At 41.5% G+C, this 12,500-nt stretch overlaps 1 long non-coding RNA gene across 1 annotated transcript in view; it reads left to right on the top strand.

Moving 5' to 3' along the window:
• The window catches only part of LOC306842101, a 1,108-nt gene extending 675 nt beyond the window's left edge, over positions 1–433 (top strand). Inside the window, exon 2 of the long non-coding RNA XR_013781668.1 lies at positions 115–433. This is a non-coding gene — a long non-coding RNA (uncharacterized lncRNA). The remainder of the gene's footprint in view (positions 1–114) is intronic.
• Positions 434–12,500: the final 12,067 nt, after the last annotated feature.

Genomic DNA, 12,500 nt, shown 5'->3' with positions numbered 1-12,500 from the left:
ACTCACATGTTTAGACTCACACGTTTAGACTCACACGTTTAGACTCACGTTTCAGACTCACACGTTTAGACTCACGTTTCAGACTCACGTTTCAGACTCACATTTCAGACTCAGATGTTTCAGACTCAAAATGTCTTGCCTAAATGTCTCTTTGTTTGCGTGACCTCAAGTCATGATGTAATGATCACGACCATGAATGCATACCAATAACGCAGATATATTTTCACACACATTATGTTGAAAACTTGCACGTGATTAAAGAAATGTAATCAGAGGCGGTAAGGATCAAAGTGATTCACCACATCATGTTTTTTTAAACCTCTTCATTGTTAATTTAAGTTATGAGAAAACATTTGAAAAGTAATTTTTCAATCATGTCATGTAATATAAGAGGGTAATTTATAAGTATTAAAGAAAATGCCTGTTAATATAATATTGTGTTTTTATCTTATTTCACTTTTTTTTTTGACAGTATTGACTTGACATGACATGAAATTGTCTTTAGGTCCTGACAGAAATTAATAACTCAGGTTCTCTGAAAAAGTAACAATGAGAATCTGTCGTCTGTATCAGTTTGTAAGTCTGTAAAAACTTCAACCAATGTCTGCCACGAGGTACCAATCTGATGAACCAATCACACGCCTCCGTGTCTCTCTGCTCGTTCTCTACATCATGCATGCACGAGTCACAACCCATGAGCTTCTGGACCAATGGCGCTCATGCATGTAAGTGAGGGGCGTGGCTTTAGAGGGAGCACAGAGGCAAAATGCTACTTTCAAAATCATGCTAGTTTTCGAAAATAACCAACCTTACCTTTAACGATGAAAGACAGCGCCTCCTATCTGTCACAGCTTGGATCTGTCGAATCTTTGGGATTCTGCCCTCTGATGAAGCTCAGGGTTCAGCTTGAATCAACAAAAGCCTGATGGCAGACAGACAGCATTCCTTTGAGGATTTGTAATCACTCTCACATGCCTCCCTACAGTTAACCAAAGAGACAAAACAATGCTGCGATTTATTTTTTAAATCGGTGATTAATTTAGTCTTTTTTTGAATTCTTTAAATGTTTCACTGACAGCTATAAACATGCAACCGTCTGGGAAGTTAGGGAGCTAAAGCGTCTCCTGTTGAGCTGCTCAAAACGTTCAGACATCTCGAACATGACAAGAAGGCAGACTTCTCCAGTTACTGGTCCGAGCCCGGTATGTTAAGATGTTAAGTACAAACATTTAGGCAGGATGAAGGGACCAAACGGGATATGGATTTAAGAAGCTTAAAGCAAGAGAGTCCAAACAAAGAGGCAGAACAAGTGTGGCGAAGCGCTTCAAAATGTTTACCTTTTATTTCATCGTAGCTGCTCGACCACTGCATAAAGTGTAAACTGAAACATTCAACTTATTAATAAACATACATCTGTTCCTGCAGGGGGCGCTGGAGTCTCATTGGATGGCGCTCTCCATGCTGGAAATGCTGTCTCGCCCTGACTTTAAGTCAACCTAACGACATGAATAACTGTCATCTAAACTGATGAGTCATCAAAACCTTCCCCCCCCTGTAGTGTGTCGATCGAGACGTCAGCTAATCAGACGTGTTTTTGTTTTGTGAAGCAGGCTGTAAACATGTTCATGTCTGCTGTAAAAACAGGCTTTTTGAATGGGTGTGTATGTGACTTCCTGTGCTTCTGCAGCCAGCCTCTAGTGGACACTCCAGGAACTGCAGGGTTTTGTATGCATAATGTAAGCTTCAGTTTTTCGCTACTTGAGAAGAACATGCTGACATATTTTGGCAACTAAATTGCATCCATGTTTTAAAATGGATTTCAGCTTTTAGTTGGAGATAAATTTTTTTAAAGATTTATTTTTTGGCTTTTTGTGCCTTTATTGGAGAGATAGGACAGCGGACAGAGACAGAACTCAGGGAGAGAAAGTGAGGATTTACATGCAGGAAAGGAGCCGTAAGAACTACAGCCTCCATACACACATGCCCTAACCACTGTGCCACCAGCGCCCCCTGGAGAGCAATTTTAATGTTTGCATTATGTTGTATTTATGCTGCTCTGCTGATGCATACACAGGTTGGATTGGACCAACATTTAGTATTTTGTGAAATTTAAAGAACTAAGTTAGCTTCAAGTGGATTGCATAAAAACTTTTTCAAACTTATTCAAAATGGAAACAGAGCAGAATTAAGAATCAAGAGGAAGCATTTCATTGCTCTTTTTATTTTCATCATTCTCCTGTGCTAGCAAAAAAACAACCAACACTGTAAAGCCCTAATAACTATGAGTGTGTCGGCATTTAGATAAACAAGAAATTAGATGATCAAATTGGATGCAGACAGTTGGACCAACGGCGGCTTCAGTTTCAGACTGATTCTAAGAAACAGAGTTAAGAAATGGCTGGTTTTATGTTCTTCTTTTAAATGGGAATCTTACCTGTTAATTCTGTGAAATAAATTGCAAGGTATTTCATTTCTGACCTTTCATTGGGATTACCTCCAACAAACACAGCATAGGGAAAGTGAGTTTTTGCTCTTTGGTCAGCATAAGAAGATTAAATACATATCAGATGTTTTCTTAGCATGCTGCAGGCCTTTTGTAAGCATTTAAGCACTTGACTGCATACTGGGCATAGTGTTACAAAAAATGCTGCATTGCGCTCTGTCTACAGGCCCGGGCCACGTTACATTGGCTCCCACCACCGGGACTCATATTAGAGCCCCACTGTGATGAAGAGTCATCTTTGGAGAGTGTGTAAGCAGGCCCAGCCGGAGCTGACAGCTATTGATTTAAACACAGAGGCAACCTGACCTCAGATCCTCCTGACACAGAGCTGTCTGCAGTGACGCAGCCAGAAAGTTAGAGCAGAGCGGGAGGCCGCTTTGTGTGCAAAGTCGAGACTGTTCGACAAGCTGGTCGTTGTAAAATGCAAGATTTTTAGAATTCTAGTTCAATCAGGAGAGACAAGTTAATATTTATTTTATGTGATGTTGAATTATTGTCAGAGGATCTTTGGAGCTTGAACTCTACAGGGACAGAGGCTGATCAAAGATGTCTGCCCTGAGCAGAAACAAGATCTAACCCTGAGGCTCATGGGATGAAGATGCTGATCGAACCGACGAATGACACTGAGGTGTCAGCTGACCCATGAAGATGCTGACTGTGTGACGTGGAGGGTCACAAGCAACAATGGCAAGAATGAATCGATGAAAAAGAAAGCCATGTTAATATATAAGCCATAAGAAAGGTAGCAGCAATGTGATTGGCTGACATTGAGGAAATAGAGCCATTAAGAAAAAACCAGCATGCAGAATATAAAGTCCTCCTGACTGAACTCTCATTGCAGCTACATTAAAACTCAAACAATGTTGGTTTCTGTTTCATGACAACTACCAATAAAAATACAAGTTTAAGGCATCCGATATCTGTTAATTTATTGTTCTTATTTAAAACAAAAGCACGCTCCTACGTTTTCTGAATGAATTAATCCACACATAAATGTATTGTTTGGTTTCCTGTTTTCAGTCTGCGCTGACCCAAAGATACCTCCTGTCAGCTGCTCATTCTAACACGCTGACTGTTGAGTTGTTGATCACTGTGGTTTGTTTTACTTCAGGGTTACACTCTCGTACATTTTAACTTTCTGTCAGAATAAAGTGAGGAAGTTACAAACTGAATTCTGCCGGTTGAGCACACATTAACTTATCACCTTAACCTTTTCTGCCTGCAGATTTGTGCAGAGTTTAAAGTCTGACAGAGGAAGCAGTTTAAGAGTTAATTTGCAAAAACAGATCTCATTCATGTTGACTCACACTCTTGTTTTTTCTAAATGTTTATTTTTGGGCTTTTTATGTCCCTATCCAGAGGTAGGACAGTGGAAATCGGTAGTTAGAACGTGGGGAGCGACATGCAGGAAAGGAGCCACAGGCCAGACCTGAACCTCTGCATATGGGGCGCAGACATCAACCCCCAGGCTACCTGTTGGCTCCTCTCTTAAAAACCTCTGTGACCCAACACACTGAGTCTGGACCCGCTTGGTCTTTCTTAGGAGCTCACAAAACATAAAACAGTCATCACAGTGATAAACTATTAAATTAGGCCCATTTTATACATAAACATTAGGCCTATTGAAGCGGCCACTAAGACTAAATTTAATAAATAAGTTCAACACTGCATGAACTGTGGCATCCTGTTATTTGATATGCAATCTATCGTGATACTCAGTTTTTTTTCCCTTTAAGTGACCCGTCCAGCAGAGACAAAACGGTCCCAGTTAGGAATAATTACATGTAATTCTACTGTTACATATTTAGTCATTGCAGACTCGCAAATTAGAGACAGAAAAGGGAGGGTCATCCAGTCACCATCCGAAACACGGCAGCATACTTCTGAATATTGTCGATCATTGGTGTGAATCAGAAGGGATTTAGAAGTGGGCATACTATCTGGAGACAGAAAGATAAGTGGGTATACTCCACTACACCACACCTACTCCTTTGGTACGTTCATTAATCTCAATAATGTATGCATCATTTTTTTTTGTCTTTCTTTAGTCTCTTGGACCACTTAACATTACTTCAGCACTTCTAACTGCCTCCAAAGACAGATCAGCACCAGCAGCGTGGCTCCTACTTTAAGGATGTGACCGGTTGTTTGTTTAGAGCATCAGCGCTGTGTATATTTATAATCACTACCATATTGTCATAAAGGTATTAGCTTTAAAGCTATCATAAGAACACATTTCAGTGAGTGTTGGCTTCTTGGTTGAGCCGCTTCTCTCTCTCCCTCTCTCTGCAGGATTCTTATTTCAAAATAAAACCAAAAAGCTGTCGTACACATTCTAAGCACCGCCTACTCGAATCTTAGCCAATCACAAGAGAGAGTACTCTGGCGCCGTCCAATCAGAACACGCCCTCGTCCATCCCCAGCCAGAGCTGCTCCCTAACAACATGGCTGCTGCGGTACAGTGTCCGAACAGAAGTACGTGTGCACTCGAGGTGAAAACATCTATGTAAGGAGGATTTTAACGTCAAAGACCTGAGTTTTTACCGAAGGTGAGTTCACGGAGTGTTGCTGTTATCGACGTGTAGTGGTGTTAAAGGTAACAGGGGTCTGTTTTTTCTATCAGCATCTGCCTTTGACATCTGAAGGAAGGGACGACAAGTGCTAGCAGCGATGCAAGCTATACTCTTTAAATCAGCTCCTTTACATTAAATCATGACAGCATTGTTGCATTTATCTCAGAAAAACATTGTTTAAAGGTATGGTGCCAGTTCCAAAGCGTTGCATCAGGCTGCAGCAGCTGTCACTATCGACCCTTCAGGTTTCGTCTTTCGCAAATCAAACCAGCAACTTATCGAAATTAACTGGCAATTTAGCAGCAAGCTGACATGTTAATAATGACATACAAGCTCTGTTATAGTTGTTCTCTGGACGCATTCAATTAAGAATGTTTGTTTTTACAGATGAAAAATGGTTAAAAAGGGATTTTTTTGATTCAATGTTGGATAATTTCTCAGATTTTTTTCGAGACATTGAACGCAACATCAAATCGAGCTGGGGGGATATGACGTCAAATCAACATCGCGATTAATCAAACGTTTGACCTCGATTGCGATGAATGAACGATTATTTCGAGTTTGTTATTTGCCCTCATTGTTCACTGACATGGTCTCTACTGTCAACATTTCTAATGAAAGAGTGAAAGAATCTTTTCTGGTTATTTATTGAACATTTCGAACTGAAATCAAAGCTTGAAATGAAAACGACACTTTGGATTTTTAAAGTAGAAATTAACTTCTCTAAAACAGCAGAAAGTAAAAAAAAAAAAACGTGTATTTCTTGCAAACAGTTTTTCTGCAGTGTTTACATCTGACTCCTTTTTGTTGGGTGTCATTTTCCCAAAAGACAAAATATGTCCAAAAGAAGGACATCGCTTCCATGACACGGATTGGACGTGTGGTCACGTGACTCTGCCCTGAAAATAATCAACACGATTACGTCTGTTGGAGGTTCTGAATGTCGGTTTGGATGAATTATCTGTCCCTAATATCAACATTTTAGAAACGTCACTCCACCTCCTGTTTGGTTCGAGGGGAATTCTCCGGAGAATATCCCGCGGCGTTGTCACAACGGCTCAGTCGGACTTGCCGCGGGGCAGGAGAAAATCCGGGCGAAAACTTCGGCTATTTGTGTTCACGTGTTCAGCTCCTCCAGGAAATCTCCAGAGTCTTTCAGGAGATTTCTGTATGTGTGAAAAAGGGTAACACTGATGTAAAAGAAGGACGCCACTGCGTCTTTGAACGCCTCATTTCTCCGTAACAAACTCCAAGGTCATGTCCACGTGATGACATCACACATTGACCTTTGTTAGGGTTCCTTTAATATGTTTTTATCTCATCTGTGATGCGTAACCGGCTCCTTTTTCTGTGCTTCAACGTTGTAACCTTCAAACGTCCAGAAGGTCTTTATTCCCTTTCAAAATAAAAGCAGGTTAAAATTCAAACAGCAAACAAATTACCCTCAGCCAACAACAATACAACAATATGACATAAAAGCCGGACAGTTTCTGTCGATTATTCACTTTAACTATTTAAATATCGTGATTTATTCTAGTTAAAAATCTTATTGTTTGACAAACTTTTTTGGGAGGCACAAAAATAAAAATGTTGGGTGAATTAACTTCTGAATTTGATCTTAATTTCTTAAAAACACACATAAAGCTCATTTGACGTAAATCTCAAATAAGGTGTGTTTTGACGTCACCTGTGCGCTGACAGAAGGGAGAGAGAGGTCGAATGTTGAGTCTGTCTTTTAAAATAACTGAAAAAAGTATTTCTCATATTTCAGAGGCTTGTCTTTATGTCCATTCAAACACGTCCTGTTAAGCATTGCAGTCCTCCAGTTTACTTTACACCAGCGTAAACACACACACACACACACAGACAGACACACACACACACACACACACACACACACACATACACACAGTGGGAGGTGATGGTGCAGCATGAAACATAACAGGAAGCTGGCTGATGTCCTCGTTCAACAACCCAGAGAAAAGTAGAATTCAATTCTTGATCTAAAACGTGTTGCCGGGTTATTGTAGTTTTTATGAGGGGTGGGGTTGACATCACGAGTTTTAAACTTTGATACCTGTAAGATAAAAAGATAAAGACACCTGGCAACAAAGACATTAGTCCTCCTGCATACTGTTTGATTTGTTAGTATTTGTGCAATGAAGACAGTGTCACCTCAGTCTGATTTGTCAGAAGCTTTTAACCAAACTTACTCATTTCTACATTTTTGGGTTTGTATTAGGCGCCAAAAGTACTTGAGGAGCGTCTGTTTTTTTCTGACCTGTGAATTTAATTTGACCCCCGCTGCTCTCTGTCTTCAGTTCTTTTTAAAAGCTTCTGGACTTCAGAGAGACACACAACAGTCCCACTGCCACCTTTACAAATAAAAAATAAAGAAAAGAAGCAAAGGGTTCGTGTCAGTTCAGGAGCTGATTGTGCCGTCTCTAAAGCCTCCAAATCAGATTTTTAGCTCATCCAGTTTGATTGTTTGTAGTCTTTTTTTTTTGTTGTTTTTTTTTGTGCAAATCTGGACACAAAAAGCCACATGAGATCCACAATTTTTCCAAATCTGATTCAAACTGCGTACAGAGGTGGTTTCAAATCTGATTCCTTCAGATCTGACTCCATCTGAACGTGTCGGTCGCTTCTGTGTCACTCTCAACACGACGTAGATCCGACAAGCAGGAAGTTAACTTTGGTCAGTGAAAGAAAACAGAATCAAAACAAATGTAGTAAAAGAAGCTCGCGGACAGACTGCTCTATAAGATTGTTTGCATCAGTAAAAGGACACCTGTTACCATAGAAACCAATGTGGTAGTCAATACGGATGGGGGGGGGGGAGACAGTCAGTCAGATCAGATTCTGATCAGATTTGGGGAAAATCAGATCTGAAGAAAGCCTTGGTGTGTTTATGGTCCGGGGTGGAGACCAGGAGACCAAGATAAGGAAAGGCTGAGGAGGGAGAGTCGAGGCCAGGAGTCGAAGCATCAAAATCCAGTACTGCTCATGATAACACAGACAGTCCACTGCAATACAATCAGACTTCTGTCCTTCTCAGTGGACTCCATCGAAGTGCAATAAACCTTTAAAACACTATGGGGGTCTGGTTTCCTCTCGCTCAGGAATCAGCTGTCCATTAAATATGTCCCTGAAAAGCTTCTGTACTTTTTGACACTAGCCGTCTCCATCATGTCGGGAGAATCGGACAGTTATGCTTTCGAGTCCCGTCACAGTTGGTGAGCTCGGGTCTGCTTGATTTAATACGTGAAAGTCTAAATAAAGCCGTCGTCAGCTTGCTAATCCTCCAGATGTTTTGAATGAGGCAAAGTTACGTCAGATGACCTTTAACCTTCAGTGGGTTGCACCTGCGTGTGTTTAGTTATCAAGTGGTTATCGAAAGCCGTGTTAAAAAAAAAAAAAAGAGTTGTATAAGGCCGTGGACTGAAGATAGACAGCTCCAGGAACTACACGAGCACGCTAAGCGTCACGTGCATGCACTTTGACACACGTTGTATCAGCTGCTACAGACTCGGAGGGATCGGGAGTTAACAGAAAAGACAGCAGATTCTTAATACCCCTGTTTACTTGTGCAGTGCCAGCGTTATTTCAGTCCATTAGGTGGGAAGACAAATCCAGTGAAAGTCGTTGAGCTTGCCTGACGAGGATTAGCTCATTAAGCTCGCCTTGCTAGTAGTAACCTGTTTTAGAAACATGTCTCACCTGCACTGGAGTGCCAGTTCTAAACCTGGCTGGAGTGTGTGTGTGTGTGTGTGTGTTGTAAGGCGTGGTATCGTCGAGTTGACAGAACCTCTCAGGTACAGTGTGAGGCAAAGCGAGGATAGTAAACTTCTGCCGAGGTCAGATTAAGGAGATCTCTGAGGTGATTTTCTGTTCCACATTGAGCTGCATGTTACTAAAGCTGACCGGATCATTTTCATCATCTGCACTTCTGGAAATATCTGGATCATTTCAGGAGGACTGCTCCTGAAGGGATCCAGATCTGTTCACATTGTCACCTCACAGAGGGAGAACCCTTTTCCCTCTGCCTTGACTTTGAGTGTATTTCCTCCACTCTCTGTGATATTCTTCTTATTCTTGGTTTAAAAAAAATAAAAATACAATGCTACAATTTTTCCAGCTTGGGATCAATAAAGTCCAACATGGATGGATGGATGGATAAATTAATGGATATATGGATGGATGGATGAATGAATGGATATATTGATATATGGATGGATGAATGGATATATGGATGGATGGATATATGAATGGATGGATGGATATATGGATGGATGGATGGATGGATGGATGGATATATGGATATATGGATGGATGGATATATGGATGGATGGATATATGGATGGATGGATATATGGATGGATGGATGGATATATGGATGGATGGATGGATGGATGGATATATGGATATATGGATGGATGGATGGATATATGAATGGATGGATGGTTGAATAGATATATGGATGGATGGATATATGGATGGATGTATGGATGGATGGTTGAATAGATATATGGATGGATGGATATATGGATGGATGGATGGATGGATGGATATATGAATGGATATATGAATGGATGGATGGATATATGAATAGATGGATGGATATATGGATGGATGGATATATGGATGGATGGATGGATGGATGGATATATGGATGGATGGATATATGAATGGATATATGAATGGATGGATGGATATATGAATAGATGGATGGATATATGGATGGATGGATATATGGATGGATATATGGATGGATGGATGGATGGATGGATATATGGATGGATGGATATATGGATGGATGGATGGATATATGGATGGATGGATATATGAATGGATGGATGGATATATGAATGGATGGATGGATATATGGATGGATGGATATATGGATGGATGGATGGATGGATGGATATATGGATGGATGGATATATGAATGGATATATGAATGGATGGATGGATATATGAATGGATGGATGGATATATGGATGGATGGATGGATGGATATATGGATATATGGATGGATGGATATATGGATGGATGGATATATGAATGGATGGATGGATGGATATATGGATGGATGGATGGATATATGAATGGATGGATGGATATATGGATATATGAATGGATGGATGGATATATGGATATATGAATGGATGGATGGATGGATATATGGATGGATATATGAATGGTTGAATGGATATATGAATGGATGGATGGATATATGAATGGATGTATGGATATATGAATGGATGGATGGATATATGGATATATGAATGGATGGATGGATGGATATATGGATGGATATATGAATGGTTGAATGGATATATGAATGGATGGATGGATATATGAATGGATGGATGGATGGATATATGAATGGATGGATGGATGGATATATGAATGGATGGATGGATATATGGATGGATGGATATATGAATGGATGGATGGATGGATGGATGGATATATGGATGGATATATGGATGGATGGATATATGAATGATGGATCGATGGATGGATGGATATATGGATGGATTTATGAATGGATGGATGGATGGATATATGGATGGATTTATGAATGGATGGATGGATGGATGGATGGATATATGGATGGATGGATATATGAATGGATGGATGGATATATGAATGGATGGATGGATATATGGATGGATGGATATATAAATGGATGGATGGATGGATGGATATATGGATGGATATATGAATGGATGGATGGATATATGGATGGATATATGGATGGATGGATATATGGATGGATGGATGGATGACTGTGTCTGGGTTTAATCTGACCAGAAGAGTCTTCCTCTGAAGTCCGTGCACCCTCTCACCCTCCAGTCTGTCCGCCTGTTGTCTCCTCTGTGTGGCTGATCTCTTTCAGCTCTTTACCAATGTGGACTGCTGACTCTGGAGTTCATTGGTGTTCTGTGCCAAAGGAAGCTGCTTATGTGGTCAGAGTGAGAGCTGAGCCTGGAGTCAGGGCCGCGGCCTGCTTTTCAATAGAGCTGCTTCGCAAACATCTCGCTGCTTTTACTGTTGACCCGACACCATTCAACATAACAGTGTTGAAACTTTTGACTGAGTGGATTGAGTGGATATGTTGATAGGGAAGTCTTTCAACCAAGCTGCACCACACAAAGAGATCATTATATAAAGCTGATTTTATAAGGCTTATAAATAAAATGCAACACCTTTTTATAACAGCAGAGAAGTGCTACACATGATATAAAACCTCCAAAATACATGAGAGGTAAAAGTGGCCCCTCCCTCATAGACCAACAGGAGATGGTTTAACAACTGGGAAAAAAAGACCACGTCTTCGTAATCCCAGAAGTTCAGGATCCTGATTGTGGGGCGGCTGTGGATCAGTCGCTCGTCTCTCAAACCGGAAGCTCGAGGGCTGGGAATAATCAGCAGGGAATAATTTAGATCATCTTTTTGTTTATCTCAAGAGAATCATCCCCGATGTCAAACCCGCCAAAGTTCCCCACTGAGTGCCCCCTTCCCTTGATCTGATAACCTCGACCCCTCAGCTGACCCAGTGTCGGTGCTGTAAGCTCACAGATGCTCAGAGCTCCCAGAATAGACAGATTAAACTCACAGCTGCAAAGCTAACCAGCTACACACAGCTACAGTAGTCTGGTTAATGCATCATGATGCTCGACTCAATGCCCCTCTAGAAGGCAGTATGGATGTATATGCAGAATGGACTGCATTTGTGTCTGGTGCACATTTTTTACTCTGCAGAAGTTCTACATCCTGTTTTTGGTTTCTGCATTTTCGTCTGTCGTTGCCGCACTTTTCCATCAGTGTGTTTGTTCGTCTGCTTTGTAGATTGTGATTGTGTATCATTGTTGAAGTTGCAGGTTGTTGCTGCACACTCAACCCCCCCATCATTTATTAGCAGACATTGTCTTAATTGAACCGGACCTTCCTGTTTACAGAATACTGCATTGCTGGTCGAAGGAGAATCCCCCCAGTTGCTTTTTGATTGATTTATGTAATTGCTCTAACCTCCACAGACCTCCACATAAACGTTGTGCTGAGGATCCCTCTGCCACACCCGAGCTACCGTTAAACGTCAACGCCCACGGCCCAGAAACCCTCGGCTCCCCGCGTCCCTGTGCTGGACCCTGTAGGTGTTGGCGGGCCTCCTGTCACACTGGCAGAGGAGGTTGGGGCGGGAGGTGTTGCCAGGCTGGGGACCAAGGCTGCACCCACCTGCCTTCTCCATCTTCCTCCGTCCAGACTGGACCCACGTGAGCTGAGAGGGATCCAGCCGAGGGCCTCAAGTGTGTGCTGAGCAGATTTGGACTTTGCAGAGCGGCAGTGACGGGGCTCTGCCAGGCGGCGTTGGCCGATTAAGGAGCGGAGCATGTGGAGAGGTTGCAGTTGCCATG

Source organism: Symphodus melops, assembly GCF_947650265.1.
Source record: "Symphodus melops genome assembly, chromosome: 21".
In the NCBI taxonomy this organism is placed as follows: domain Eukaryota; kingdom Metazoa; phylum Chordata; class Actinopteri; order Labriformes; family Labridae; genus Symphodus; species Symphodus melops.
This window is presented reverse-complemented; position numbering and strand designations above follow the sequence as displayed.